The following is a 27,031-nucleotide window of genomic DNA, read 5'->3' on the forward strand; positions in this document are numbered from 1 at the left end:
ACCGACACGTGGCATCCACCGTAACGGAACGCCGTTAAGCTATCGGGTCGGGTCTTGGATCCGATAACCCGTTAACAGCCCCGACCAATGGGGATTTTCCACGTGTAAAATCATCATTGGCTGGAGGAAACACGTGTCGGCTCACCGTTGGGACAGATGTCATCCACTCATTGGACCGAAGGCGCCTATGATACGGCGACACGTGTCACGGCCCAACAGAGGCCTCCTGTGAAAAGGCCGGCCTGTTTGACTTGGTCAAAAGGTGGCGGGCCGGCTCACGAAAGCCTGTTAACGGCCTGTTCGCATATAGCCCATTTACAGCCCGCTAACCCAGGGCCTGTTGCCCACTAGCGTCATCTGGGCCGTCCAATATGATTCAGCCCGTTTTAACTTCTGGCCCATGTGTGTCCCATGACTTCTTTTGGCCCATATGAGGACCTTTGTAACTCTTGGCCCATTAACGGCCCGTGGTGAAACTGTCCCGTAATGAACAGTGTATCCACTACTAGAAAAAGGCTTACTAGTGGCGCACCAGTTTTGCCTACTAATGGCGCACTACCGGTGCGCCACTAGCACCACACCACTAGTATTTTTTACTAATGACGCACCACTAGTGCGCCATTAGTATCTAGTATACTAATGGCGCACCAGGCAGTGCGCCATTAGTATAGGCCATGGTGCGCCATTAGTAAGCCTCCCAGGGGGCCATATTTACCCATGTGCCTAGCCATACTAATGGCGCACCGCATGGTGATGCGCCATTAGTATCCTTGGGCATACTAATGGCGCACTGCATGGTGATGCGCCATTAGTATCCTTTGGCATACTAATGGCGCACTGCTGTGTGATGCGCCATTAGTATGTATACTAGGGATTTTTTTTATTTTCTGATTTTTGCACAGATTACAAAATATATTATTGGACAGAATATAAGCAGCACCACACAGCAACATCAGATTCATCGAATACAATAGAAGATTAGTCTCCGAATACAATTCATCATATTAGTCTCCGAATGCAAAAGACCGAACAAAGATAGAACATTACAAGTCTCGAGACCACGAGTAGCGAGTTTGTCTTCACATTACAAGTCGATATCGATCATCTAAACTACCATCACATAGAAGAGAGCTGCGGTCATCACGATGAGCATCATCGCGATGAAACTGGTCTTCATCCGGTTCCTCCAACGCTCCCTCCTCTCTCCCGCTAGATAGCGCGCGTATCTAGATTCCGCCTCCGCCCTAGTGGTGTACCCTTTGTAACTGTTACCGCTGAAACGGTGAACCTGTCTCCGACACTCCTCCCAGTCGTCGTAGATTCCGCGAACCTTACCCTTGTACACGACATACGACGACATCTCTATGCACTAGCCAAACAACAGACAATACATAAGCAATATATAAGTATGCAACAAAAGGATCGGAAGAGAAAAGCAAGACATTAATAGCACGATTCATGGTTCTACTAATAAATAGCATCGATTACATCTAAGTTGAACGACTGTCCAAACCAAAGAGGCATACAAGTTCATTAAAGTTTAAATACAACATGAGCTAATCAATGTTTCAGAACTACACATAGCATCACTACTTTCGACTCGACTCATGGGACCGGAGTGTGGATGAAGCCGCCGTCTGTCGTGATGGTCATGAAGTCGCGGGCGTTGTCAGCCTGCATTTGTAGCGTTGTGTCTATCTCGCTGTTGGACGGTTGAAATTTGAGGTAGAACTGCCCCGAGGTACGAAGGACATCTTGATGGATGATTTCTGCAAACTCCGACTGGATGCGAAAGAATTCTTGTCCGATGTCCGCGTCCTGGATTGCCGCCAAGCTTGCGGCCCAATCTTTGAGATTATTTGGTAGCAGAAGGTGATTATGGTCCCGTACAATCGCCCGCATGTGATGGAGGGCGTAGTAGGCATCCTTCTGACCGCCAGGCGGCTGCTTGACGCAGGGGAACGTCGTATTGTGGGTGAACACGTGCCTGTCGTACCTACGAGATGGCCTTTTAAAGGTGCCTCCAGATGCGGCGTAGCCGGGGAGAGCATCATCAAGAACTTTCTTCATATTTGTGCAGTCTATCTTGGAGTCACGGTCAGGGTCGAAATACGTGGCCATGGAATATTTCGGGCTTAAGAGGATGAGTGTGCAATGTGTGTCACTGCACAGAACACAGAATGTTAGAAAAAAAAAGAACGATCGAAATCTAAGAAATCATATGTTACGGGGCGGTTAGGAGATGACTTACTCGGGAAAGTAAGGCACGAGGAAGTTATCCTTATCTGGGTTTGCCAGAATGACGCCTTCGAGCTGTGAACTCGCGACTTGCCGGTCCCCAGCGCTGCCCAAGATCTTGGCACGCATGTAGAAGGGGTCGACTATCACAATGTCCGGGGTCTTGTCTCTAATGATCCGCATCTCCATACTCAGCAAGAACAGTCGAACGAAGGTGTAGTGCAGCGGATGAAGGTTAAGCATAGCAAAGATGTCATCAAACCGCAGGACGATCGTACCCCCGACGGCGCTATCCACAAAGCCCTTGCCCTCCGGCACCTTGGCCACGAAAATCGGGTATGCCACATCATTCTCTCTGAGACGCCGCTTCTCCAAAGAAAGAACACTGTCATGGAGACTCCACATAGCACCGGTTGCAGCATTGAGCATATTTGTCGGTAGCATCGGCCTACCCGCCACATGCACCCTCCTCGAGATATCCTTAGGTGAAGGTGGCCCGTCCTGAGCACGGATCGTACTCGGTGCCGGCTGGCTCGCACTGGCGCCCTTGTTAGTCTTTCGTTTCCGTCCCTTCTTCCTGATCTGCTGTAATAGGATCGAGTTCTGCTCACAGACCGCCTTCTTGAGCGTGTTGGGGCTGATAATATTTGGCACCTCAGCTATCTGAGGCTCGGTGAAGGCGGCAGCTGGAGGCGTCTCCTGAGAACTGAACGCCAGACGACGCCTGTTGCAATTGGGTTTCTCCGCCGTACCAGCTAGATCGCGGTCGTCTTTTTCAGGGTTGGGTTCTTGAGAAGGAGTCCCGCAGAACTCATCACCGTACCCATGTTCGGCAAAGTACTTATCGACGTTGGAAAATGTACCGCCGTCATTGTCGTCGTCGTCCGGATCCTGTGCCATATGCATGTCCGGATCCTGTGCTATAGGGATGTCCGGCATGTCCGGTAGCGTTGCGGCGTTCTTGCCATGGCTTGGCGCTGGCACGACTAGCGGTCTTGTCTGTGGGGTGGTGTCCCCCGCCCCCAAACGAATCTGGCTCTTCGGCCAAAGCAGGGGCCAGCTTACACAGGCGCTGAGGGTCATCACATCATCTTCGTCGGCCCCAGCGGGTCGAATCGGAGGTAACAACTCGTCGCAGCCTGGCAGCACTCGAACCAGTTCAACCCTATACAAGGTGGGTGGCATCGGATTACCGTGGAACACGAGGTTGCCCGGTTGAACGATTCTGCCCTTGGCGACATCGACCAACTTGCCGCCCACGAAGTGCAGGAGAGTGCAAGGAACATCGGTGGCGCCCTGCGAAAACATGTAGGGCGTCAGGGATGCCCAGTCAAAGGCAAGGAGATGAAGTCATCGGCCGAGAGGCTTAGTTACCGTGATGCCGTTGAGCTCGGCTAATGTCGAGGCACCGCCAACGGCGGGCGTGCGCGTGCAACTGACGGAGGGGCCGCTTGCTGGCAAGGTGCCGGCCGGCGTACACCCGGGTGCATTAAGGTCCAATGCCCGTGCCGGCGCCGGAGACACGAATACCGCCTCCGCCGGAGACACCAATGGCGCCGCCTGCGCGTTGTGCGAGTTCCTGGCCGTGAAGCTGGGAACCAGGGGAGGCCCCTGTTGGCCGCCCGCAATCCACGTCGTCAGCCCCTGAATCAAGGTAGGCACAATGGCGGTGAGCGTCGTTCCCAGTTGTTGTTGCACTTGCTCTTGGACAATCTACGGAATCCGCGCTACTTGTTCCTTGAGTTCTTGAACCTCGCGCGACTGGCTTTCCGAGTTGGTCTTTTTCTCCTTTCGACCACCAGCGGTATAGTATGACGACCATTTTGTGGACAAGCCTTTGCCGGCCACACGACCAGCTGACGACGGCTTACTGAGCTTATCCTTGTTTTTCATTACGTTCAACGCCCTATTTAAAGGGGTGTCAAAAGGGGAGCTCTGAGACGACCCCGCGCTACTGCTTTCAGCCTCCTGCGGAAGGAATGTGAACCATTTAGAAATTTGGCTTCATTAATTAGAATGCAACCATATGGAGCTAATTACGCGGGGGTGTATTCCTTACCAGAACAAGCTCAAGTGCCCTGGTCTTCGGATCCGTGGTAAGCTCCTTTGTTACCGGGTCCTCCTTGTACCGGGCCCTGACAAAGTTCCTGGTCTGCTTGTCACGTAATTTCTCGAAGCGGGGCGGTAGGCCTTGCTCGGCACGCTCCGCGTCCTCCTTGTCCCATATAGGCTCCGCCACTCTGTAACCGCCGGGACCGAGTTGGTGGACCCCTAAGTTCAAGTCCCGTATTTCTTTCCCCCACTGACTTGATTCGGAGGTTGCGCTGCTCTCGCACTTGATCTTGAACTCCTTGTAGTCATCTTCGCTCATCAAAGGATATTTCGCCTTGATCTTCTCATAACTATCACCTTTTTCAATCATTGCCTTCACCGTGCTTCTCCATGTAGACAGGGCCGTGCTCATCCTCGTGAGGGCGGCACTGTTCACTTTATTCCCTGAGAGGCGTGTGTTTGCAAACTCAGCGGGGAACTTGTATCGTTCGTGCAGCTTCGTGAAGAGGAGGCTACGCAAATTCCCTCGATCCTTATGCCTTAGGTTCTCGGTGTTGATCGAGACGGTGCTCCGGAGAATGCACCCGAGCTGAACCGAGTACCCCTTGACTACATGTTTGGGCGCCGTTGGATGCCTGTTGGAGTTCACTTCAGTAAATTCCTCCTTGACGGTGCCGAGCACGTTCGGGCGCCGGTCCTTCCGTTGCCTATTCGGTTGGCTGCCATCTGTGCATGCGCCGCCATCATCAGTGGTGGCATCCTCGGCGGCACCATCAGTGGTGTCATCCCCGACGCCACTAGGGGTTGTGTAGTCAGGATCGGTGTCTTCCGCGGCGGCGTCCTCATAGTGGTGAGGTTCTTCCTCCATCTCCTAGGACAGCTCCCAGAATTGCTTGCCGCCCGAACCGCCGGCCTCATCGTTGTGGGCCATGTTTCGCTCTAAATAGGAAAAAAGTTTGGTCAAAAAGTTGGTTATTGTCACGGAACAAGATCATGGTCTCATCATTTAGGGTTTGTCTACACCGAGGCATCCTAAAAGCTAAGCTTTTATCATTTAGGGTTTGTCGACGCCGAGGCACCCTAAAAGCCTAAGCGTACATCATTTAGGTTCTCATCGACACCGAGGCACACTAAAAGCCAAGGTTTGATCATTTAGGTTTTGTCGACGCCGAGGCACCCTAAATGCTAAGTTAAGTTTTCATCATTAGGGTTTATCGATGCCGAGGCACCCTAGGTTGACTGATATATATGGGTATCTTCTAATAATACACCCTACTTAATTAAGGACAAACACCAAGAGATAGTAAACATATCACACTTCTATATGTATAACACAAGAGGCAGTTGATCCTACTTAATTAAGTACTAAGATACCCCGGCCCATGCATTAGTCGCAAGTACCCCATATGTCCTATTTTTAGCAAAGTCATGCTAAAATTCACGGAAAATTTCAGCATGACCTTTGCTGAAAATAGGACATATGGAGTACCCGAATTTGCCGGAACGGAAGTTAATCGACATTCCGGCAAACTCAAGGGCCTCTCGGGGTACCTACAAAATCATTATCCAATGAAGGAATTGCGCCGCACACTGCTGCCTCACGCTGCTGCCAAAATCATTATCGACATGCTGGTACTGTGTTTCTCAAAAAACATCTTGCCAGCTAGTAGACCATCATTTGCCAGGCCAAATTGAGGCCAAACAGAAAACCAATGTGGCCATGGCACAAAGTCCATGACCCAGAACAGGAGACATCTGAAACTATACAAGTATACAAGCCTACACTAGATGCATACTGCTCCCTTATGAGGTATAGAGAGGAACTTTGCTATGCTCACTAGATACACAAAATGAACAAGATCACTATTCAATAGCAAGTAAACTCCTTCCATTTCGCTGTATAGCTTATATAGTTTGTCAGTCGAGGTTACATACATACAAACAATGCATACTGAAAATCTGAGGGTGTGCAAGCAGGAAAGCAGGCAACAACTAGGTGCCACAAGCAGGAAAGCAAAATCTGTATAATTGAATACTTCTCTGGTATAATCAGCTTCCAACAGAACAAGTACAGATTTTGCCCCACCTGTTCTGGTCTCTATCACTGAATGACTCTGTAACAGCTGGTGATGAACCCCACAAGACTGTACTCAAGTTCTGCAAGAATTCCCTACAGACGAATTACACAAAGTAAGTAACAGCGAACAAATTTTCGACCAAATTACACGGCAGCACTGGGAGACCCAGGGATGACCCAAGGGTGGGGTGCTAACTTATGACACGCTAAAAAGAACCAATATCTCACATCAAAATATGCCTAACAAAAAGCATACTGTAGCGGATACATGCCTTTTGCAAAATATGTTTAAATCACGAAGCAAAAACCCTATCAAGTTCAACATTAATACAAGTAAAATTAGACGCTGAATGATTTCTAGCATCGCAGCCTGAATACAGCAAAGTCAAAGAAATATTTTGTTGGCATCCAACAGCAGGGCTTGTTTCAGAGTTTTAAATAACTTACAAGTTAGACTGTCCAATAACTACAGCAACTGAATGCTAAGGTAGAGTAGATATAAAACTAAGGGGGTTGTTATACTATGTGTTGGACACAATGATGTTTACTCTGTTCGGGCATAATGAGCTCTACTTGTTACAATGTCCAATGGCAAACGGAAAAGGCCAAGACATAAAGTTACTACATATTGGTGATTCCCAGCAAAAGATTTCTAGCATCACAACTTGAATACAGCAAAGCCAAAAAATATGATTTTCTGGCATCCAACAGCAGGGCTTGTTACAACTAAGGGAGTGCCACATGATACTGCTACTGTATCTAATACAACAACATGACACTTGTTACTGTATCTAATGTTCCTACAACTACTGTATCTACAACAGTAGCACATGATACTGCTACTGTATCTACAACTACAACTACTAGAACAACATAAAACTACTATGCATCATCTTCCTACTATACTTGCTACTCATCGTCAGAACCAAACAGCAGCAAAAACAGAACCAAACTACTATCCATCCATCTAGCAAGCAACTAGCACAACTCATCCATCCATCCATCAAGCATCAAATACCTAACTAACATCAACATACATACATCTATCTAACATCCATTGATCCGTGTAACTAGCAGCATGAACAAGAGAGGAACAGGGAACAATGACATGGACAAGAAGCATAGAGGCAAGGAAGAGAGGCTCACCCCAGGCCGCGGTCGAAGGAGAGCAGCCGCTGGCCACACGCAGGTAGAGACGGCGGGAGGTGGCGGCGAGGGTCACGGCACCGTCCTTGGCTCGCCGGCTGCTGCGGAGGTGACCGGTGGCGGAGGACGGCAGGGGCAGGCGGGGTGTGGGCGCGTCGGGGCTGCGCTCGCCGGCTGCTGCAGGGGCCGGAGGAGGCCCTCGCTCGTCGGAGGGAGGAGGAGAGGAGAGGAGCGGGCGGCGGGGTGAGGAACCCTAGCGCGCGCGCTCGGCCGACTCGTTCAGGGGGCGCGGGGGCGGCGGGGGTGGAGTCCCGCAGGGGTCGGGGCGGCGGCGTGCAGGCGCGGCGGACGGAGGGGGCAGAGCATGGGGGCGGCGGCGTACGGTTGGGGTCGAGTGGGGGATCTGGCGAGGGAGGGAGGGAGGCCACAGTGCGAGGGGAATAGGTGGAGTAAGGGGAGGGTTAGCAATGGCGCACCTCCCCCAAGTGCGCCATAAGTACGACGATAGCAATGGCGCACCTCACCCTGGTGCGCCATTAGAAATTACTAGCCCGACTGGTCAGGTTATATTCCACCTAACCCTATCTCCATCAGAACACGCCCACTAGCCCGACTAGTCAGCACACAGCACACACACTAGGAGGTCCTGCGTTCGATTCCCAGGCTCCCCAATTTTTGTTTTTATGCATTTAAAATGCTGTTTGATATTTATTTGTGTTCAAATATGTTCAAACTTGTTTAAATCATAACAGTAATATTTTTTAATAAAAACAGTAATAATTTTTTTAAAAATATCATCAAATTTGTTATTTGAAAATATTTATGAATATGAAAAAATATCATCAAATTTGTTATTTGAAAATATTTATGAAATACAATCGAGAAATGAAGACTACAATTCAAATATAATCGATCTTAGCTAGCTATCTGTTAACAATCTTCTTGCCCTTATTTTTCGTAAATGGAGTTCTTCTCTTGAACGGACGTCCTTTAGGTAGGGTGGTCCTGCTTCTTCTTGTGGTGTATGCTGATACTTCATCGTCGTCATCATGTTCCATCTTCGGGATGCCGTACTTGTCGAAGTCTTGCTCATTGGCGACTCCATCCATTCCGATGATCTTCCTTTTGCCTCTCCTCACGACAACACGACTGGGCTTTGGCGGGTCGGTAATGAAGAAGCATTGGTCCACTTGGGAAGCCAGTACCCATGGCTCATTTTTCGCGGTGACGTTCGCACCTGCGGTCTTGGATTTGGCTTCGGGTAAAACCATGGTGGTGAAATACCGGTCTTCTTTTATGACGCTCTTGGCCCATCTGACACGGAACATCGAGACCTTCTCTCCAGCGTAGCTCAGCTCCCAGATCTCCTCGATCCTTCCGTAGTATCTGTCCTTGTCGTTACCGGTGTAGGATTCCATCGTTACCCCGGAGTTCTGATAACCATCGCTCTTCATGTCCTTGTCCTCGGTGTAGAATGTGTAGCTGTTGATATCGTACGCCTCATACGTCATCAGGTTGTGCTCGGCGCCCTGTGACAAGGCGAATATGAGTTGTTCTTCCGCGGAAGAATCCTCATGTAAAGGGTACGACAGAAGCTTCTGCTTGAACCAACGCGTGAAACATGAGTTGTGCTCTTTGATTATATCTCCGTCCGTCCTCTGTTGGCCTCGGTCATTGTACGTCTTCTCAATAAACATTTTGTGCTCTACCACCCAAGGATCGACCACGTCTATGTGTTGTAGCGCGACTAGGTGTGCTCTTTCAAAGTCGGCGAGTCGACCATCGAAGTCGACATGCATTTCGCGGCGACCCTCACGGTGACCCCATCCAGCGAGCCTGCCGAGGTGCCTGTTGATGGGCAGACCAACGGGGTTCTCGATGCCTAGATAATTCGTGCAGTAGGAGATGCACTCTTCGGTCAGAAAGCCCCTGGCTATGCTTCCCTCTGGACGTGACATGTTGCGAACGTATCCTTTGATGACACCATTCATCCTTTCGAATGGCATGATGTTGTGCAGGAACGTCGGCCCGAGTTGGATGATAGCCTCCACGATATGGACCAGCAGATGCACCATAACATCGAAGAATGCGGGCGGGAAGTACATCTCAAGCTCGCATAGTATCACCACGATCTCTTCCTGTAGCCTTCTGAGTTGCCTCACGCCAACCGACTTCCGAGAGATGACGTCGAAATAGTTGCATAGGCCAAATAGCGTTTGACGGACGTGCGCGTCCATGATCCCACGGATTGCAACTGGAAGTATCTGCGTCATCAGCACGTGACAGTCGTGAGACTTCATCCCGCTGAACTTCTGCTTCTCTGAGTCTAGGTATCTGCTGATCTTCCCCGCGTAACCGTAAGGAAGTTTTACTCCTATGAGGCAGGTGAAAAACTGATCGATCTCCTCCTGACTTAGAGTGAAGCACGCGGGAGGGAAGTCATTTCCGGTCTTCTTCGCCTTTTTGCCTTTGCGACGACTTTCCGTGTCCTGCTTCGCCTCATCATCATCATCATTAGCGTGAAGCTCCTCCCTGATGCCCATTGATTTCAAGTCTGCCCTTGCTTTCGGCCCATCTTTGGTCCTCTCTGGCATGTTGAGCAGGGTACCAAGCAGACTCTCGCACACATTCTTCGTGATATGCATGACATCAAGGCTGTGAGGCACACGGTGGATCTTCCAGTACGGCAAGTCCCAGAAAACAGACCTCGTTTTCCATACCTTCAGCAGTGGCTCTGGCACCTTAAGCTTTTGCTTCTTTCCCGGCTCTGGCGCCTTTTGCTTCTTTCCCGGCAGTGGGCAATCTTTCCAATTTTTCAACAGCTCGTCTATTTCCTCGCCGCTCCTCGTACGCGGGCGTCTTCGGGGTTCGGTTTCACCATCGAACAGATCCTTGCGTTTCCTCCAAAGGTCATCGTCGCGAAGCCACCTTCGATGTCCCATGAACACGGTTTTCGAAGACCCGGGATTTCTATCTAGCTGGCGATACGTTGTGTCATCCATGCACCTGACGCATCCAGAAAATCCGTGGACCACCTGCCCTGCGAGATATTCGTAACCGAGATAGTCGTGCACCGTCGTGAGCAGTGCGGCTCTCATAGGGAAATATTCTTTCTCTGCGGCGTCCCACGTATTGGCTGGCATTTTCCACAGCGTGTCTAGCTCCTCTTTCAGCAGCCCCAGATACAGATTGATGTCGTTCCTTGGTTGTTTCGGCCCTTCAATTAGCATACTCATGTGAATGTACTTCCTCTTCATGCACAACCAGGGGGGAAGGTTGTACATCCACACAAACACAGGCCAGGTGCTATGTGTGCTTCTCTGGCTGCCAAACGGATTGACTCCATCGGTGCTCGCGCCCAGCACGATGTTCCTTGGATCGTTCCCAAATTTTGGGTGTTCGAAGTTCAACGCTTGCCACTGGCTCCCATCCTTAGGGTGACTCAGCATCTTGTCTTTTTTATTTATCTCCGGATCATTTGCGTCATCTTCTCGCTTCTTCTCCTCCCTATCCGCGTGCCAACGCAGGAGCTTCGCTACCTTAGGGTCCGCGAAATACCGCTGCAGACGAGGAGTGATCGGAAAGTACCACACCACTTTTCGAGGAGCTTTCTTCCTCTTCTTGTATCGAGTGACACCGCACACTGGACATATGGTAGACTCCGCGTGCTTGTCCCGATAAATGATGCAATTGTTCATGCACACATGGTATTTCATGTGCGGTAAATCCAGAGGACACACGATTTTCTTCGCCTCCTCGAAACTGGTCGGGCACTTTTTCCCCTTGGGAAGACGTTCGTGCCAGAATGACATGTTCTCGTCGAAGCAGGCGTCCGTCATTTTGTGTTTTACCTTCATCTCCAGAGCCATGAGCGTTACTTTCAGGCGGGTATCCTCGGGCCTGCATCCTTCATACAATGGAGTAACCGCGTCTATCTCCAGTTGATCCAGCTTGGCTTTCTCTCGGGCGGCAGCTCTTGCGTTATCCGTCTGCTTGAGAAGCAGCTCTTGAATATGAGGGTCCTGCACCCAGCCCATCGATGGTCCATCGTCGTCTGCTCCGCCGGCATCTTCATCTTCATGATCATGCCCTTCGTCTGCTCCCGCATCTTCCTCATCATCATGTCCGGCATCTTCTACATGATGACTGTGTACAGCATCACCGTCGTGATCATGTCCTGGAGATTCTTCGTCTTCTCGCCCGCCCGAGCCGCGGTGGTTGTCTTGCTGCCCATCCTCATTTCTTGCCCGACCCCCATGGACGACTTCATAGTCATCTTCATCACCTTGCCACCGATAGCCATCCATGAAACCACGCAAGAGCAGGTGGTCCCGCACCTGCCCGGAATCCGGGTCCGCAATAAGGCTCTTTACCTTGCATCTTCGACACGGACATGTTATCTCTGTCTCGTTCTTTTCAAGCATCTCGGCCTTCGCGGAGCTCAAAAACCTATTCACGATGCCTTCGGTCATCGTGCGGACCATGGTCGCCTGCGGGGTAGAGCAAAATGATATTTTAGAACCAAGAAAAAATTTGGCATGACTTTCCCTAAAAATAGGACCAAAAAGAATGCATAGTGCCAAAATTCTCGCCGAAACGGAAATGAATCAACATTCCGGCAAAATATTGGCAACTATCGCATTTCAAATACCGGTACCTGCAAACACAAACATATATGCAACACCACAAACATATGCAACACCACAAACATACATAGATCTAGCTAGGCCATAAAAAGTGCATGTGCACGTTGTTCGAGAGGGAGAACAACATAAATATAGCTTCCCCCTTACTTACCTATTAAAAAAAGGTAATTTAACCACTTAATTTGGATGAATTTATGGTGCAAATGAGGTGAGGAGGAGGAGGCAGCCGAGACAAGCTTGGAGTAGGAGGCGGAGAGAATGAAGTGGGGAAAGTGAGTGGGTAGGTGTGGCTGTCCAAAATATCTAGCTCGTCCCAGGTTACTAATGGCGCACCACCACCTAATGCGCCATTAGTAGTTTTGCAAAAAAAAAACACTAATGGCGCACCAGGGAACAGTGCGCCATTACTAGTTTAAACTAGTAATGGCGCACTGTTCCCTGGTGTGCCATTAGTAGTTTTGCAAAAGAATAAAAAAATAAAAATTAGTAGTGGCGCACTATCTGGCTGGTACGCCATTACTAGTTAGAACTAGTAATGGCGCACTATGCCCTGGTGCGCCATTATTATGTTTGGAAAAAAAATTGTTACTAATGGCGCACCGTGTGGCTTGTGCGCCATTACTGTCTTTCACACTAATGGCGCACCGGCACATGGTGCGCCACTGCTATATAGCAATGGCGCACCACGTGTCTGGTGCGCCATTAGTGGCCATTTCATCTATAGCCCTTTTCCTAGTAGTGATCACTTTATACCCATTAACGGTCCGTTTTTTCATTGGGCCGTTTCCAGCCCAAGTTATCTTTCGGCCTTCTCAGGGCCCATTGATTCTTGGGCTCATTTGTAGAATTCGGTTACTTACGGCCCGTTACTGTCATTTTCTGCTTGTGGGCCAAATTCAGCCCATCGTTACAGTCGGCCCGTTTGCGGACCGTTAATACATTGAGCCGTTTTCATGTCAAAAAAACCCATTGGGCTGTTTTCATAGAGTTATCAAATACGGCCTATTAACGGCCCGTTATGGTCCACGAATAGTACGGCCCTTGATTGGCGAAATGATGATACGCCTCGTAGAAGGCCCATGGATCCTACGGCCCGTATGAGACCCATGGATAGTACGGCCCATAGAAGGCCCATGGATCGTACGGCCCGTAGAAGGCCCATGGACCCTACGGCCCGTAGAAGGCCCATGGACCCTAAGGCCCGTATAGAAGGCCGATGGATCCTACGGCCGGACGAAGGCCCATGGATCATACGGCCTGCAGGAGGCCCATGGTTACAACAGTCCGTGTGTTGCCATGATTATTTTGGCCTAGTTACCAAAAGTAGGCTATTGTGGCCACTAGAAAAAAATAGAAAAATAACTGCAGTGACTACAAGCAAACAACTAAACAAGACAATAAGGAAATAAATAAGCAAGCAATTAACGCTAGCCTATTACCGCTATTACACATATTACATCCACGGGGCATCAAAGTTCGCCACCATTGCAAATATAGGGAACAAAGCAGCACATTACATACACTGGCCGTCAAAATTGGCCACCAGTGCAAATAAACGCGGCAGCAAAACAAGAGCATAACTGAAACAACTTCAGAAGAGCTCAAAAAACGTTATCCTGGGTATCCACCATGCTGGCAATAAGCTTAGCAAGCTGATTAGCTTTGTCCTGTTTGGCGCTAAAATCCTCCAACGCTTGCTGTTGCACGAGAAAGTAGGCATCTGAATGCTCCAGGGACTTCCGCAGTCCTTCCGCTTCTTGTCGCAGCACAGCTGATCGATGTCTTTCAGCTTGTAGTTCAGACTCAAGAAACCGAACTGATTCAGACAGTGAGTTTGAATAGCTTGTGCAAGCGGTAGTGGCCAGTAACTCGAACACTAAACCAAGACAGGACTTTGGGGTTGTCTTGCTGTCTTCAAGATAGTCTTCCTTAGCTGTTTTATCAGCTTTGTTGGAGACCAACAAGGATGTGTCACTATCCTGAACCTTATTTGCATTACTTCCTTTACCATTGCTTAATAAGGCACTCTTCCCCAAAATTATGTCAGCATTCTAAAAGAAGAAACAAGCAGACACATAACAAGTTTAGCATGTACTAGTATATGAAACTCATTTCGGTGGACCAGTTCATTAGTAAGGTGGACAGGATTAAACTACCAAGTCTTCTATTGCCAAGTACTAGTACATAATAAAAGCATCAAACAAACATATATCTATGTCCTATGGTCACTACATTGTTTTGCCAAATCAAAATAGAGACACGGTTCAAATCATATCAGTTCAAGACAAAGCAGCAGTGAAAGAATACAAAGCGTGGGAAACTACACGGCACAACAAGATTTCAGATGGGTACCACGGGTCTACATGTACAACAACACTATTGACTTTGTTGTGATGCTAGTAATGTGCATGATATGAAAGTCAACTGTATACACAATTGAAATTGAAATCAACAGAGCTATTGATAAGATCAAACCTGTTAAAGAAACATGCGTGAACATACCTGCTGTGCCATTGGAGTTTTGATTGGATCCTTCAATTTAAAAATAAGTTTGTATGAGTAAATACAGTGATATAAGAGCAAAGCAATCATAGTTAACAAAGGCGCGCCTAAGCAAGCGCTTAAGCGCGCCTAGGCTCTAGGCGTTGGCAAAATGCATTGCGCATAACTACTCATAATCTGTGCATAACTGCGCATAAGCATGCGCTTTGGTTAGTAAAGCGCAAGGCGGTGGCAAAATGCACAATTAACGCATAGCGCTTATTTGAATTATGATAGCAATGGAATCTTAAATTAGAAGAGTTATTCTTCAGGTTTAGGCACTTGTTCTACATGAACAGAGTACAGTAAGACGCAAGAATATAATACTTAAAAATAGAAAATGAGCTCATAGACCTTACCACATTCTTGGTTCGGGACCAGTACAGAACAAGGCGTTCCCAGTCATCGTCCAGTAAATGTGTCTCAGGATAACGTAAGGGAATTTGATGAGTTTCTTTGCCGGTGAAGTACGTTTTCTTCAGGTAATTCCGATACTGCCACCAAGCATTCTTGAAGATAGCAGAGGTATTAGCACAGGTTACCTCATCCTGAGTTTCCAAATCGGTCCTTCTCTATAGAGAAAAATGGGATGTATTATAACCATCATGGAGGTAGGATGTATGGGACAAAGCAAAGTAATTGCCATGAATAACATTACTTACACATAACTCCTAGACAAACACCTGCAACTGGCATTTTCCTTCATCTTCAGTATAATATTTCCAAGATGGGAAGATACGCACATACGATTTAACAACATCAAATGCGATAGATGCTAAACTACGACTAGCTGGTTGTGCTTCCTCCACAGGAATAGGCGTACTAACTGGTGGAGTTGGGGTTCGCCGTGATAGTACTGGCTCTTTGGGCACTGGAGCTGCCTTACTAACTGCTCTTGTTTGGGAGCTCTGTGGTGGAGATGGTGCTGTGTCAACAGGAACTGGGTTACTATCGGCTGGGGTTGGGGTTAGATTGGGTGAAGCTGGTTCTCTGTCCATCGCAGTAGGGGTACAATCTGCGAGAGTTTGGGTTATGTGTGGTAGGGCTGGTTCTTGTGCATGTACAACCGGGGTGCTATCTCCACCAAGAGGTAGCACTGTTTTATTTGAAGACCGTGTTTTTAGTCCGCTAGATACTGGCATCACCCGCTCCAATTCAAATGGCTGATAAACATGAAACATAGTTGAATGTACAGACATTGTATGAGAGACAGATGCAATAGATAGTGTGGAAAAAAGAGGGCATGAAATAGTTGACATGTATATTGTTTAACTAAAACGGATAGCATGACATAATTTCACATATATGATGTCTATCTAAACTGGATAGCATAGCATAACATAATTCAAAGATATGATGAATAACTAAACAGGATCGCATGACATAATTCACCTACATGTTATCTAAGTAATCAGGATCACATCATTTTATTCACATATGTGATTTATATGCTAAACAGAGGGCATTCGATATGATGTCTGAACTAAGAACATGGTGTTGAATATTGTGTATATGATGTCTAAACTATGCAATGCAAGACACCGTATGCATGATATGAGCAGTATAACCGTGCCAAGTTAGAGCATACACCTCAGTGGGGGAATAGGACTGGTAATCTGTCTCTGAATCCATCTCCGAGGAGCTATCGGGACCCAACAAGAGATCTGCTTCAACAGGTAGCACTGTCTGCTCTGAAGGCCTTGTTTTCACTCCAGATTTTTCCATCTCCCACCCAAATGGCTGATTCACAGGAAGAGTAGTTTAATGTACAAACATTGTCGACAAATGGAAATGTAATGAAGAAAAGGATGGGCAAGATATCATTCAAATATATGATGCCTGGTTAAACAGGATGGCATTGCACATTTCACATATATTATGGCTGGCTAAAAGACATGAGACTGCATAATTCCCATATATGATATAGAAACTAAACAGGTGGCATTACAGAACATGTCTAAACTAAGCAGATGACATATATGATGTCAAAAGTAGGCACTGCAAGGCAACATATGCATGATATGACTAACATCATCATGCCAAGGTAGAGCAAACAGCTTGGGGGGTAAATAGGAGTGGTCAGCGGCGTCTGAATCCGCCTCAGAACAGATATCTTCCTCTGGATTACAATCTGGAGAGGGTTGGGGAGGGTTTGCCATTGAACCCACCATGGAGCGATGTCTTCATGACATTGTATTGCCACGCAAAACTCTTCTCTTTTTCTCTACATGTTCAGCATGACTGTGTACAATATTTGACATGCATACGAAAAATATATGGTGAGATTATGTAAGGAGAGAGCATGCCAAATAGCCCTAATGGATCGACGTGAATGTATAGTAATAAGTGATGCAACAACTGTACAACCTCTTTGCCGTAGCCGTGTCGACCTCAGAATCATTGGGTTGGTCGCTGAAGCAGTTGAGGCAGAGGTGGCTGTCGGAGGTGTTGTGGAATTGTCACGGCAGATGTCCTCGTGCAAGGACTTAGTCGTGGAGCCATTGCAGCTAGGAAGCTTAAAGGGGTTAAACGGGACAAGGAACACGAGGGTTATACTGGTTCGGCCCCTTACGGTGAAGGTAAAAGCCTACGTCCAGTTGAGGTGGTATTACTTAGGGTGTCGATGACCAGGGAGCTTAATCGCTATGCATGGCTCTCGATCTGTTGTCTCCCGTCCTGAACCGCCCCTGGGTCGTCCCTTTATATAGACAGGTTGACGCACAGCGGCTCTCAGAGTCCCGGCCGGCTTATAACAGTATCCGGCTCGGACTCTTAGCTACTCTTGCCTTACATTACAAGTCTTGCCATAACGGCGGTTTACCACTACGGGCCTTAAGCCACCTCCGGGTCTTAAGCCCACTATTGATCTACCATCCTCTAGCCTGGTACTGGGCTTCACGAGATGATCATTATAACGTAACCCGGCCCCTCCTGGGCGGGTGACTCAAATAGTTATATCCTCAACATTAGGCCCCAGATTGATTGGAACCGGTTCATGTCAATCTTCAATCCCTTTGAAAGAAAGTCTTCCGGCTTCTGCTTGTGCGAAGGTTATAACCCGTCGTGATGTCATCTTCTGGATTCTTGGTAACCCGCCGTGACATCATCTTCCATTAAATCCATTTTTATTCTGTCATATCCCAACGGATCTTATCTTTAATGACCATCCTAAAAATCAAGGCGTTTCTGTGGCAAGATAATCACGTCTTCTGCCTCCTCGTTTCTCGCGCCCATTTACCAGCCATCCCTTATAAATAGGCCTGGCCCATAAGCCCTCATCACTCTTCTCCTCCATCGTCTTCCTCCTCTGCCGCCCAGAGCCCGAGCTCCGCCGCTGCCGCCGTGCCCCTTGTCTTCCTCAACCTCGGCCGCTGCATCACCCTGAGCTGGTCCAGAGAAACGGCGGCGACCTCCGCATCTCATCAGCGCCAGTAAGTCCTTGCCACTCCCTACAGTAGATTCGCATTAGGGTTCTGTCGTTCTTCCCCTGTTCTTCGTAGTTCATCCCGAGTTCTTCACAGTTCTTCCACCGCGACCTCTTTTGATCCGGAAAGTAGGATAGAACTCCTGCGGTAGTGGTTTCGCACTCATTTTTATGCTAGTAGATCCCTCTTGTGCACAGAAAGACCTCATTCTAAGCTCATGAACTTCTCTGTATCAGCTTTCTAGGTCTAGAAATTTTTTCTTTCTGGACGATCGTTTGATCCAAAATAATCCCTGCAACCTGTGAAACCTGTTTGTACAACACTTAGTCAAAAACCTGCATCTGTTAACCATGGCGGCTCATATCTCAGGCTTAAAAGAGGCCATGCGCTGTGAAATTTCCGGCTTATTCATAATAGAGTTTTAAACAACTTGAATTACTTATGATATCCACAGCGGCTTAGATAACCCGACACACTTAGCCATATATCATTAGGCTCCTTCATAAGCCGCCATCTTGAATACTGAACTGAAATCTTCCTCCGGCTTATATTTGAACCGGACATTTTCTTTTGTCATAGGCTTTCGTCTTTCACCATGCCGCCCAAGGCTCCCTAGGCACCCATTACGTGCAACTGGGTGAGATCCAATGTTACTGATAATACTTTAGATGACTTTGTGAAGACGGGTTACCTGCCTAAGAAGGAGGTCATGTCCTATCGTGCCCCTGACCCGTTCGAAGAAAGACCTCAACAAAGAGACGGAGAGGTTGTTATATTTGCTGATCACATGAGCCGGGGCTTTGCTCCTCCTGGCTCAAGATTCTTCAGAGATGTTCTGAAATTTTTCGATCTGTGACCTCAAGACATTGGACCCAATTCCGTGTCGAATATTTGTAACTTTCAAGTGTTCTATGAGGTATATCTCGGAGAAGAGCCCATCCTACTGCTCTTTAGGGAGCTGTTTTATCTGAACCGCCAGAACGAGTGTGCCAACGGGCCTAGCTTGGAACTTGGCGGAATTTCGATCCAATGACAGAGAGATTGCCTCTTTCCTTATGCTGAGCCGCCAAGCCACCCAAAGGACTGGAACTATACATGGTTCTACTGCCAGGATACTTCTCCGGCTGATGAAAACCCTCTGCCCGGCTTTCGCGCCCTGAGTCTGGAGTCAAATCACCCCCTGCCAGACAAATTATCTCAAGCTGAGCGACAACCACTTATCCCCACCATCAACAAGATTAAAGCTCTTCTGGGAAACGGCCTTAACGGTGTTGATCTGGTCCGGGTCTGGATTGCTTGGCGGGTGATTCCCTTGAGCCGCCGCCCCGGCTTAATGTGTGATTACACGGGCCGGAAGGATGATCCTCTGCGGCACAGCCCCAACGACCTACCTGAGGACGTCGTTGACGACATGACTAAGTCCCTTCTGAACGAGAGCTTAGCAGACTGCGGGAGGACAGGCCTAAGTCCCTTCTGCAAAGCTAACACGGCTCCGGCGGTAAGCTACTGATCTGAGCACCTCACTTTCCATTTTAACAATTTTCATCTTAACCTCAAGAAACCTTTGTTGTATTTTTCAGGCTAATGATAAGTTCTGGAAGGTCAAGTATGATCATGAGGCTGCTAAAAAATCCAGGAAGGTTAAGAAAGCCGCCAGGAGAACCGCTCCCCGCAAGAAGGGGAGTAAGCCTAGCACCTCAGACCTGCTTCAGCTGGATGACACCTCCGAGTCAGAGGTAACCCTTCATTCTTACGCCCTTCTCTTTTTTTTGTTCTTAACCATCTTATTGACATTGATTATCAGCAGGAGGACACCGGAGCGAGTAACCCGGTGATTGAAGAGGTAACTATACTTTCCTCCGACTCGGAACCCTTGCCAAGGCTGAAAGTCCGAAGAGTAACCCGGAAAGTAAGATTTTCCCATCCTTTAGCTTATCAAGATCCTCAATTTCTTTTGAAGCAACAGATTCATGAGAGCCGGAGGCAAACCCGGGCCAGCAAGGACGCAGACCTCTCCTCCGGCTTACCCGAAGCATCAAGGAAGCGCCGGACCGAGGTTATCTCCAACTTATATCCTTTTCATCCTTTGGCGGGCATCACTCGCCAACCACTCAATTCTTCTGATTCAAACTATCAGGAAACTTCACCTTCCTCCGGTGACTCCATGCAATCTAACTTGCCGGCTTTCAAGACTGCACCCGGGTAATGATGATCATCTTATTTTGTGCTTATCTTACTCATGTTTTTGCACTAACCTTTTGACTTTCAGCGCACAAGCAGAACTCAGCAAGAGGGCAAAGAAAAGTCACCCGGTCGAAGAACCGGTCTTGACTGAACCCAACGCTTCTGCTTCGGAGCCGCCGTATGCACCAGCTCCAGAAACCACCGCTCCAACTGAACAACAAGCCATGGAGAGTTCTGACAACCCGGAGATCCCTAGCTCAGCTCAACCGGCCGATGACCCGGATGTGGTGATTACCCAGACCGAATATGTTGAGCCGGGAAGACCCACTGTGCTGGCCAGATGCTCTGCTAAAGAAGAACTGCTGGAGTGCCGCAGGGCCAGACTGGATATCCCTGACTATGCTAACTTGAGGATTGGAGACATTGTTTCTGGTTATATTGGTCAAGTGCACAACAGCCGGGACCTGGAGATTGACATGGTGAAGCAGATACAGCAAAAATCTGAGGTACAACTCTCTTGCTTACTCCATAGTCATCCTTACCATGCTAGCCCCCAAGTCTATTACTTATGATAGAATATGTTGTAGACTTAACTTCCGGCTTACCTTCATGAACCGGCACTTATAAATAGAATCTTTCAGCATACATTAGCCCCCAAGTGCCAAGTGTCTTTTCTTGCAAAGTGCTTGGGACTTTAATGTTGCATGATAATTACTCAAACTATAAACCGGAATTTGTACAGGCTGTCTGCAAGAAATTTGAATCGGGAATCTCTGAGCTGAAGAACCGCCCGAAGACTCAGGAAACTGAGACCCGGAAGGCCAATGCAAAGTTTGAGTTCAGTGTTGCTGCACAAGAAAAACTAAAGAAAAAATTTGAAACAGAGAGAAAAACATGGGCCGACGAGAAGACTGCCTTGCTCAGCCAGGCCGAACAAGTGGAGGCTGCCCTTACTGAAAGAACCGCCGAACTCTCCGGCTTAAAACACCATGTGTCACAGATGGTCTCCGCAATCTTCGGTAAGTTATTCTGTAAGCTTTTAACAAGTTTACATTCTTCATGTCTCATAAGTCCCATCGTTCCCATCAGCTCACCTGACATTATTATGCAGGTCCCAGAAGCTCCAATCTGAATCAGAACGTGCTGACCAAGCTGAAGGCGGTTTACACCTTGGTGGAGCAGCTCTACACCGGGTCACAACGTGCTTTAGCCGTTGTGGCTCTGTCCAATGAGGTTCCCACTCACCTAGCAGACGTACTCAGGCGGCTTGCCGTACTTCCTCAATGCTTCCAAGAGCTGAGACGGGCTTCTGCAAGAGCCGGAGCTATAACTGCTCTGAGCCGGGCCAAGGCGTTTCTACTGGAGCTAGACCCGGCCGACATCGCTCTTGGATACCCCAGCCTGAAGGAAGACGGCACCCCCTTTGACCAGAAAGACTTTGCCGCCTGCATGAAGAGCGTGCGCCCGGTGGCCACCTTGATTGGGAATGACACCGACCTTACCAAATATCAGCTGGGCTATGACGCGGAGAATCAGAGGATCCCTACTCCACGCTATGAAGCAATCAGCCTGATCCCTCCGACTCGTAAGCATACCTTCGCTCCAGAAGTTGACCCGGCCGGGTTAATTGATTACGAGGCTCAATTTGAAGCTTTGAGCGGCATTGACTGGAAATCATCAACCTTCCAGGTCATGGAAACAACCGGAGGAGCGGAGAGGGATGAGCCGGGAGCTTCAACCCAACAAGCACCTTGATCCCTTAGGCGGCTCATGGTTACACCTTAAAAACAATGCCTCACCTTTTGGACTCGGGGAGTCTTGTAATAGAGTAGGACAAACACTTAATTTTGTCGTGCCATCGTGCACGTGTAGAATGCTTAACTCCATTGAAGCTGCTCCTTTATATTCGTCCGGGTTATGTTCGATCATCTACTTTCCTTAAGTTAAAGAGTTGTCTTTAATTGTCCTGCATAGAAAACAAATCACAAGTCTCTGGGCGGCTTACCGCACTGAGAGTCATATACTTTACATATAACCCGGAATATGAACCAAAGTGACCAAAGACCGGCCCTCAATTGTATCCTCGAGGTAACCATAATAACATACTTACAAGCCTTCAAGTATACTTCCGGTTTATGTAACCCAAATAATGAGGTTGAGAACTCAACTCCGGTTCACCAGCATCGATAATGCTTGTTGTGTGCTATCAACATTGTTAAGCCGGCGGAGTAAGAACCGCCCTTGCACACTGTTGATATGATCAAAAGAACTTGTTGCAAACCAAAAGATCAAAACTTAGGGGCTTCTGATTGGAATACGACCAGAGAACCGTCCCAAAGGGGTTAAGCAAAGATTCGAATGCGATCATATAGCACCCAGTGGCTTTGGCATTGCCGATCAAGAGGGTACCGACAGCTATGTTCTCTTTGGTTCGAATACGACCTATGTTTGAACAGGAAGCCCCCAAATGACCTTGAGAGTTGTTTAACGACGCTGATTCGAATACGATCCACGTCGGTTCCCAAAGGGGGTTGAGCTATGATTCAAATATGATCAAGAAAAACTCCCCAATGAGCTCAGCAATTTGCCAATCAAGTGGGTATCGACAGCTATGTTCTCTTTGGTTCGAATACGACCTATGTTTGAACAGGAAGCCCCAAAGTGATCATATTATTAACGGCGAGATTCGAATACGATCGTAAGACAGATCAACCTCCAAGTGACCATGTAATGTTGTAATAGAAATAACAATAACACATTTGCCTTTGGAGGAGAAAAAGGAGAGAGGTCCTGCTTTATTATTTATCATAATATATACATGGCTGTAGAAATATGTACATTATGAGAGCCGGTGGATCAAGTGTAATAAGGCCGAAGCTGAGCTATGTTCCACAGCCGACGGGTCTCTTCCTCCGACTTACGTGAATCTTTGTGCTCCCGAACATCGATAAGGTAGTATGACCCGTTGTGCAAGTTCTTGCTGACCACAAAGGGCCCTTCCCAAGGCGGGGATAACTTGTGTGCATCTGTTTGATCTTGGATGAGCCGGAGCACCAGATCACCTTCCTGGAAGACTCTGGACTTAACCCGGCAGCTGTGATAGCGGCGCAGGTCTTGTTGGTAAATCGCCGAGCGAGCCGTTGCCACATCAAGCTGTTCATCCAACAAGTCAAGAGCATCTTGGCGCGCCCGCTCATTATCCGCCTCAACATAAGCCGCCACTCGAGGCGAGTCATGATGGATGTCGCTAGGGAGGACCGCATCCGCTCCATAAACCATGAAGAAAGGCGTGTAACCCGTAGACCTGTTAGGAGTAGTATTAATGCTCCATAACACGGAGGGTAACTCCTCCACCCAACAACCCGGCGTCCGTTGCAAAGGGACCAAAAGCTGGGGCTTGATGCCTTTCAAGATTTCCTGATTGGCTCTCTCAGCTTGACCATTGGATTGAGGGTGAACCACTGATGAAACATCAAGCCGAATATGCTCTCGTTGACAAAACTCCTCCATGGCGCCTTTAGACAGATTGGTACCATTGTCAGTTATAATGCTATGTGGAAAACCAAAGCGAAATATCACCCTCTTCATGAACTGAACCGCTGTGGCTGCATCACACTTACTAACTGGCTCTGCTTCAACCCACTTTGTGAACTTGTCGACTGCCACCAAGAGGTGGGTCTTCTTATCCTTGGATCTTTTAAAAGGACCAACCATATCAAGCCCCCAGACCGCACACGGCCAAGTGATTGGAATCATCCTCATTGATAATTATCTGGCAACCGTCACATTTACTGACCAAATCCTCTGCATCAGCATGAGCCGTCAGCCAATAAAAACCATGATGAAAAGCCTTGGCCACAAGGGACTTTGAGCCGGCATGATGGCCACAATCCCCCTCGTGAATTTCACGTAAAATTTCTTGACCTTCCTCAGGGGAAACACAACGCTGGAAAGTTCCAGTGACACTGCGACGATGCAGCTCACCATTGATAATTATCATTGACTTAGACCGCCGGGTTATTTGTCTGGCCAAAGTTTCATCCTCAGGCAATTCTCCCCGGGTTATGTAAGCCAAGTATGGTACTGTCCAGTCTGGGGTAATGTGGAGAGCCGCCACCAACTGTGCCTCCGGGTCAGGGACAGCCAAGTCTTCCTCTGTAGGCAACTTAACAGAAGGGTTATGCAAAATATCCAAGAAAGTATTAGGCGGCACCGGCTTTCGTTGAGAGCCCAGCCGGCTTAATGCATCAGCCGCCTCGTTCTTCCTGCAATCGATGTGCTCTACTTGGTAACCCTGAAAATGTCCAGCAATGGCATCAACTTTGCGGCGATAAGCCCCCATGAGAGGGTCCTTGGAATTCCACTTGCCTGACACTTGTTGAGCCACTAAATCTGAGTCGCCAAAGCACCTTACCCGGCTCAAGCTCATCTCCTTAGCCATCCGAAGACCATGGAGCAAGGCCTCGTACTCAGCCGCATTGTTAGTACAGAGAAACATCAACCGTAGCACATAGCAAAACTTGTCACCTCGAGGGGAAGTTAATACAACTCCAGCCCCCGAGCCCTCCAATTGCCTAGACCCGTCGAAGTGAATAGTCCAGTATGTATTATTCGGTTTCTCTTCAGGCACTTGCAGCTCTGTCCAATCGTTGATGAAATCCACCAATGCTTGAGATTTGATAGCAGTGCGTGGCACGTATTTCAGACCATGAGGCCCAAGCTCTATAGCCCACTTAGCCACTCTTCCTGTGGCTTCTCTGTTTTGGATGATATCTCCTAGGGGAGCAGAACTCACTACAGGGATAGGGTGACCCTGGAAATAATGCTTAAGCTTCCGGCTTGCCATGAATACCCCGTAAACAAGCTTCTGCCAATGTGGGTACCGTTGTTTGGACTCAATGAGCACTTCACTGACGTAGTAAACCGGCCGCTGAACTGGATACTCCTTACCCTCTTCCTTGCGCTCCACCACCATAGCCACACTGACAGCTCGTGTGTTAGCGGCTACATACAGCAATAAGGGCTCCTTGTCAACAGGAGCAGCAAGAACTGGGGGCTGAACCAGCTGTCTCTTCAAATCCTCAAAAGCAGCATTAGCAGCATCATTCCAGACAAAGTCATCTGTTTTCTTCATCAACTGGTACAGTGGCATGGCCTTTTCACCCAAACGGCTGATAAATCGGCTCAAAGCAGCAATGCAGCCCGCCAGACGCTGGACGTCGTTTATGCACGCCGGCTTAGCCAGAGAGGTGATTGCCTTGATCTTTTCCGGGTTAGCTTCAATGCCTCTGTGAGAAACCAGAAAACCCAAGAGCTTACCTGCGGGAACACCAAAAACACACTTGGCCGGGTTAAGCATCATCTTGTAAACCCGGAGATTATCAAAGGTTTCTCTAACATCATCTACCAGGGTCTCCTTCTCCCTGGATTTAACCACGATATCATCCACATAGGCATGAACATTGCACCCAATTCGGTTATGAAGACAATTCTGGACACAACGCTGGTAAGTCGCCTGTGCACTCTTGAGCCCAAAAAGCATAGACACATAACAGAAGGCTCCAAAGGGAGTGATGAACGCCGTCTTCTCCTGGTCCTTAACTGCCATTTTAATCTGATGGTATCCAGAATAAGCATCCAAAAAACTTAAGCGCTCACAACCCGCCGTAGCATCAATAATTTGATCAATACGGGGGAGAGCAAAAGGATCAGCCGGACAAGCTTTGTTTAAATCCGTGTAGTCCACACACATCCGCCAGGTGCCGTTTTTCTTGAGCACGAGCACCGGGTTAGCTAACCATTCTGGATGAAAAACTACAACAATAAACCCGGCCGCCAAGAGCCGGGCTACCTCCTCACCAATGGCTTTCCGCCTCTCCTCATTAAACCGCCGAATGAATTGCCCGGCCGGCTTAAATTTCGGATCAATATTGAGAGTGTGCTTAGCGAGTTCTCTAGGTACACCTGGCATGTCAGAAGGTTTCCATGCAAAAATGTCCTTGTTCTCACGGATGAACTCGATGAGCGCGCCTTCCTATTTTGGATCCAGATTGGCACTAATGCTGAACTGCTGAGATGAGTCACCTGGAACAAAGTCAACAAGTTTAGTCTCATCAGTTGACTTAAATTTCATTGCCGGCTCATGCTCCGTGGTTGGATTTTTCAAAGACGTCATATCTGCCGGGTCAACATTGTCCTTGTAAAACTTCAACTCCTCTATTGCACAAACAGATTCAGCGTAAGCCGCGTCACCTTCCTCACACTCCAAGGCTATCTTCCGGCTGCCATGAACCGTAATGGTCCCATTGTGAACCGGCATCTTGAGCTGCAAATACACGTAACACGGTCTTGCCATGAACTTGGCGTAAGCCGGCCACCCAAATAAAGCATGGTACGGGCTCCTTATCTTAACCACCTCAAAGGTTAGTTTTTTCGCCCTATAATTGTACTCATCTCCAACGGCCACTTCCAGCTCGATCTTACCGACTGGATATGCTGACTTACCGGGCACCACACCATGGAAAACAGTATTGGACTGGCTGAGGTTTTTATCAGTCAAACCCATACGACGGAAGGTCTCATAATAGAGGATGTTGATGCTGCTGCCTCCGTCCATGAGCACTTTAGTGAACTTATATCCCCCAACCTGAGGAGCCACCACCAAGGCCAGGTGACCCGGATTATCAACCCGGGGAGGATGATCTTCCCTACTCCACACAATA

The sequence above is a fragment of the Triticum aestivum genome, chromosome 7D (genome assembly GCF_018294505.1).
Source record: "Triticum aestivum cultivar Chinese Spring chromosome 7D, IWGSC CS RefSeq v2.1, whole genome shotgun sequence".
NCBI classification, from domain to species: domain Eukaryota; kingdom Viridiplantae; phylum Streptophyta; class Magnoliopsida; order Poales; family Poaceae; genus Triticum; species Triticum aestivum.